The sequence below is a fragment of the Miscanthus floridulus genome, chromosome 11 (assembly GCF_019320115.1).
Source record: "Miscanthus floridulus cultivar M001 chromosome 11, ASM1932011v1, whole genome shotgun sequence".
In the NCBI taxonomy this organism is placed as follows: Eukaryota; Viridiplantae; Streptophyta; class Magnoliopsida; order Poales; family Poaceae; genus Miscanthus; species Miscanthus floridulus.
The window spans coordinates 51,448,332-51,454,410 of record NC_089590.1 but is presented as its reverse complement, the minus strand read 5'-3'; the positions used below and the strand labels follow the sequence as shown (position 1 = coordinate 51,454,410).

At 48.0% G+C, this 6,079-nt stretch overlaps 1 pseudogene; it reads right to left on the bottom strand.

The window, feature by feature from the left end:
• Positions 1-1,905: 1,905 nt before the first annotated feature.
• LOC136494090 (uncharacterized) lies at positions 1,906-4,311 on the bottom strand (annotated as a pseudogene).
• Between the last annotated feature and the right edge of the window lie 1,768 nt (positions 4,312-6,079).

The following is a 6,079-nucleotide window of genomic DNA, read 5'->3' as shown; positions in this document are numbered from 1 at the left end:
GTTGGTTGTCACCACAAGCACCTCGTTGTCGATGAGAACGTCGCCTATCACTGAAAGCACAAACGCCGTTAAATCCTGAAAAATTCACTCCCACGGGGAGTCGAACCCAAGACTTGAGGTGCTACTGAGGCTTTTATAACCATTAGGCTATACTTCACATTCCTTCTCTTGTTATGAACCTACACATCATAAAGAATGATCAGCCCATGGCCCATGTATATCATATTAATACTTCGAACAACTAGTAAATCTTGAGAATATGTTTGACTTGTTCAAAGGTGCTCTAATTTATTTCGCAGCCGGATGAGCTAGATGTCAAGGACAGGATTCTAACAACCATTCCATGCAAATCTGTTTCTCCACCTTCATATAGCCTACATCAAGATGCTACAATGAAACAAATTTATGGATATGAATGTAAGGATTAACTACTACTATGAAGGAAAATTTTATTGAGGTTGAATTCAAAGTGTCCACAACTCTTTGCCATCTTCTTACCAAAAGAATCGTGTCTCCTTTAATTTGAAATTTCTCCAAATCATCATTAACAACCCCATATTCTTTTTTCTTCATGTCCATAATAGAAGGTTTCAATGCAATGCATGAATTTTTCCATAATGATTAGATCAGAGAAGATAGTGTCATTACTATAGCTATAATATGGATTCAACATGTATGCTTCCATGTGTAGTGGAGAATTAAGCCTATTTTTTATTTTCTTATCAACAATGTACATGACTTCTTTGTGGTTCTTCTCTACATTGCCAAATGCCTCTTTGATCTCCCTCTTTGCCTTGATTATTAGCTCATCATACATAGATGGCCTCACATCTCTCCAATGAAATGGAGAAGTTTCACCAAAGGCTCAAAGATCTTCAAGCAAAGTGCTATAGATTTACAAAAAGGAATGCTCAACACTATTGCTATTGCATCCTTGACCCTTCTTTGTCTTCATACCAAGTTTACTGTGTGAGTTGCATAAGAAGTCCAAAAGATGTTTGGCCTCTCAGGATGCAACAATGCCTTTTCTCCCATGTTATTAGAATAATTGTCTGTCACTACTTGCACCACATTGTTTTAACCAACATCCCCAATTTGCTTTGTTCGCCAACTCAAATATGACCACTTGTGTGTGACACAACTAACATATCCTTTGACTTGATAAAGCTTCCCCGGGCCCTCAACAGAATGTGTGCAAATATTCATGATGATCATTCTCTTCACATCTTTCATATTTGTCCAAGCATTAGTCATGATATGATGGAGCAGCCATGCTTGTTCTTCTCATCTTCATGGTCTTGTAGTAGGCTCTTAGTTCTACCATGCTCTTCTTCTAGCATTTCCCCCCAAAGGTCATGTTGAGATGGAGGTTAAAAACCAGGACCAAATTTACCAATAGCTTCCACCATTTCCTTGAGCTCACCATTGTCACAAGCATTTTGTCATGTTTGCATGTTTTTTCTAGTTTGAATTTGAATCTCAACTTTTGAAACAAAATACAGATATGGGTGCACTGTGGATGTGCACCGTTTCAAAATAATACAAACTAATGGAAGTATGATTTCTTGAAAGAGTTTACACTACCTTTAGTTTTGTACTACACGTATATTTTCCCTTCTATCCATGCCAAATTTTGCTTGACGGTTGGCCGCCAAGAATCATTTCTTTATGATTTAATGATTTTGGTATTTTAATTTTTTTTCTTGATGGTTTTGGGCTGGCAAGGTAATTCGGATATGATAGCAACCATAACCAATGATATATCCAGTTATTAAAATGCCTATAGATTGTCATTTTTTTAGCATTATAGATTGTCAATTTTACCGGTGGCAACCATATCACTTGGCTCCATATTCAGGGTTGGCATTCAATGTTCTGGCTTCTTTCATGAAATTAAATTTCTGATTGGTATATAATGGATAATACATGTACACATTGAAACTTGTACCCGTGTTACATGCATATATGTCCGTGTGAACGCATCTGCGCTTCTGTGGTTTATGAGAGTGTAATAAAAGAACAACATCGTCAAACCCTCTTATTCGCCTACGTCAAACACCAATAACGAACATATTTCCCCTTGTGCTTGTGCACACTACATCAAACTTAATCATGCACCTATTAGAACGAGAACTTGAAGACCATGTTGTGCTTGTACTCCTGGCCGGGCAACAGGGTCTGCGACGGGAACTCGGGGTGGTTCACGGCGTCCACGTACCCCATCGTCTCCAGGCAGAACCCAGCGTACTGGTTGTACACCTCGCCGCCCTTGCCCTCGGTGTGGTTGAGCCAGTTCCCCGTGTAGAACTGCACGGTCGCCTGGTTCGCCCACAGCTCCACCGCCCTGCCGGACGCGCCGTCCCGGACCTGCGCCACGGGCCGCATGCTCCCCGGCTCCCCGTCGACGACGTAGTTAGCGTCGTACCCGACGACCTTCCCGCCCATGACCTGGCGGATGCGCGCGCCGATGGGCGTGAGCGCCCGGAAGTCCAGCGGCGTGCCGGCGACGGGCGCGACGCGGCCCGACGACGGGAGCAGCTCCGCGTCCAGCACGGCGTACCGCGACGCGTGCAGCCGGAGCGTGTGGCCCAGCACGTCGCGGCCGCTGCCCTCCCCGCCCAGGTTCCAGTACGCGTGCAGCAGGAAGTTCACCGGCGTCGCCCTGTCCCGCGCCGTCGCGTTCATGTGCACGCCCAGCGTGTACGGGCCCGACACCCGGTACGTCACGTACGCGTCCAGGCTCCCCGGGAAACCTTGCTCCCCGTCGAAGCTGTGGTAGTACAGGGTGATGTACGGGGAGTCGCCGCCGCCGACGTACTCCTTCACCGTCCAGGCGCTTTTGCTGAACGCGGTGCCACCACCTGAGTGAACGAACAAAATGAATGGTCTATCTCATGAATAGCAGTGGAAGAACTCAAGGACCGATCGACAGAGAAGGCGACTCATCGATCGATCACGGTCGTGGGATGGTTCTGCATTGGAGCAGAGCAATCCTCTGGCTCTGGGTGTAGGCGAAGGCGAACCGTACCGTGAATCGTGTTCCTGCCGTCGTTTCGTTGCAGGTGGTAGACTTTGCCGTCGAGGACGAATCGGCCCCTCGATATCCGCTGTGCTACGCGGCCAGTTATCGGCCCGAAGTAAGAAGTGTCGTTCTGCGTGGGAAGAGCAAAGACGCAGGAAAAAAATTCAGTGTGAGAGAAGGGAACACCAAGGACCAAGTTGAAAACCTGAAATTCGGCAGTGTCATTCGCATTATGCGCATGGCCACTTGCATGCTCTCGAGTATCCACCCTACCCACCAACACCCCCCCCCCCCCCCCCCACCCCACAAAAAAAAAAACATGATGATCTTCATCGAGCATCTGCACGATCTTTGTCAGTTTTAAATTAGGGGAAGATAACGATGGATGGAGGGCCATCCTGTACAGCACAAATCACAATGTAATAATCATTAATTTCCTTCCATCCCAAAGCTTGGCAGCGTGTAGCTAGTTGCCTTTTCTTTTTCTAAAAGTTTGGTTGGTGGCCTAATAATATTCTAGTAGCTCATGCTTGATTTTCAAATTCTTGACCGTGGTGCTTGGGCTTGTAAAACTTTAGGAAAGAGATCGAGAGTAAGAATGATTGAGAATTGTAATCAGTTGGCAAACAGATGAAGTTACTATGTTTGGAGAGCGACTGACTGCAAAATTAAATCTGTCAATCTAGAGAAGTGGAATTTGCAGACGAACTGAACCAGGCAGGGTGAAAAATGAAGAACAGAGCAAAGCTAAATGCAATACACACTCGCTATGCAGGAGAAAGAAAGATCATGGTTCGGCTAGAAAAGAAATTGAGGAGGGCTTCTGCTGATCTTACAAAGTATTCAGCAAGGGTGTCTCTGCCCAGGACGACATCAGCCAAATTCCCTGCAAAACCACGTATGAGCCTGAGCTTTAGCCTGTGCTAGGAACCGATCGAAGAGAGAATTGCAGCGACAAGGGGCGAGGGCGATGACCACATCAAGGCTATATGCTGATATGCAGAGGCGACAGCAGGAAGCTAAGAGAGGATTGCACTGACGAACCTTTGGAGTCGGGAAGGACGACGGACATTAACCTGGCACCCCAGCTTGGTGACCTTGACGGAGAAATCCCCCAGCTTGAGCTCGTACACGCCGACCTTCGTCGCGTCGGCACCGGTGGTGGCCTGCGCGCCCAGGGACAGGGAGGAGGCCGCGAGGCACAGCAGCGCAAGGAGCTGAACCCTAGCCATTGCCGGGCCAACTAGTTAACGCTGTAGCTTGCTTGCTGAGACAGATTGCCAGGAAGAGCCGAAGAGAGTGTACGACGTCGTTGGCTACTGCCGAGGCAATCGGCTACATATAAAGGCGCGCGTTTGGCCGGCCTCCACCCAGCTCCGGTTCCACAACTGTAGCTCCACTGTAGTGTAAACACTAGTAGGTGGTGTCAGGTGGAGCCAAAGCCGGCAAGAGCTGCACCAAAAAGGCCCAAAGAAATTAGGCTGAGGAGAGGGAGGGCCGCAGGGGTGTAGCGCGTACCATGAGGACCACGAGCATAACGCCTGGGACTATATATAAATTAATTATATAAATGAATTTATGTAGGAGGAACAATTTAAAAAGTTACACAAATCTAAGAGAAGGTGAGCTCTCTCAGACATGAATACCTAAATAGATCATCCCATTTTTTGATACAAATGTGTAGGTGCAGCTGCCCTTGAATGATCTGGACAGCTTTGAATCTATTTTCTTTTGTTTTTTTCTATTTCTATTTTTATTTTCTGTGTTTATAAGGTCTTGGTCAAAGTTGTGGGCTGGGCCAGCTAGCACGCGTGTGTGCCGTGCCATTGCCAATCGGCCTGCATGCCCGGCCGGCTTCTTTTTCGTTTAGATTGTCCGGGCTGTCAATGCCTGGCTGCCTGCCATTGTTCAGTACGTATCTTATACGTACAAAGTCATCTATAGACTTTTTCAATCCCCTAAAAAAAACTATAGACTTTTTCAAGGCTTGTGTTACCTCAGAAAGTATGCTAGAAAAAAAGAGAAAATATATTTCCTTTGTGAAATATATTCAAATATGGATTGTCGTCTACACGCACTCTTATCAACTCAGGCACGCGCACATAATTTCTATGAGCATTTCCGAGAGATTGTGCTAATAAATCTTGGGATCGAACATTACTAGTGATCAACTGTTAACGGCCATATGTTCTACTAGTAGAATAAGTGTTAGTATGCGTGTATACTTGTGACTGTACTTCATCCGTCCCTAAAAGAATCAATCTTTGGAGTGGATGGTTTATCGACACAATTTATTCCTCCTTGAAGTCTCGGTCGCATTTAATCACAGCCCCTCCCGTCTCCCTCTCTTCACGCCCCTTGCCCCCAAATTCCCCGATCCCCTTCCACATCCATTGCCTCTGAATTTCCCACTCCCCAAGCCCACAGTCATGGAGCAAGGAGATGGCCATGGCTGTGGCAGCAGGCTTGAAGGTGATGACGACGGGCTCGTAGGGCGGCGAGCTCGAAGGATGCGGCGGCGTGATCCATGACTGCGTGATTCGGGCTCAGAGCCCCCAGATCGGACCTCAAAGCCGACTGCGCGTCAGCTCTTAGGATGAAGAAAGCAAAGTTGTTCCAGACTCTGAGAAAGAAGAAGGCCATGCCGATTTTGGGTGCTGGACTAGTTGAGAGCTTTGTACAGTACATTAGTATCGAGTATCGATATTAGGGATACCCGGAGAAAGGAAGTTAACGGCCACGAGCGTTAATTCGCCCGGATGGTCCAAGACGTATTTAAGGTCTCGCTCGACCCCGAGGGCGCGGGCTCCGTCTCGCCCGACCCCGAAGACGTGGGCCCTGTCTCGCCAGACCCCTCGGGCGCGGGCTCCGTCTCGCCCGACCCCGAAGACGCGGGCTCTGTCTCGCCAGACCCCTCAGGTGCGGGCTCCGTCTCGCCCAACCCCTCGAGCGCAGGCTCCGTCTCGCCAGAACCCTCGGGCGCGGGCTCCGCCTCGCCAGAACCCTCAGGCGTGGGTTCCGTCTCGCCCGATGGGGATCCATACCACCTCCAGCTAC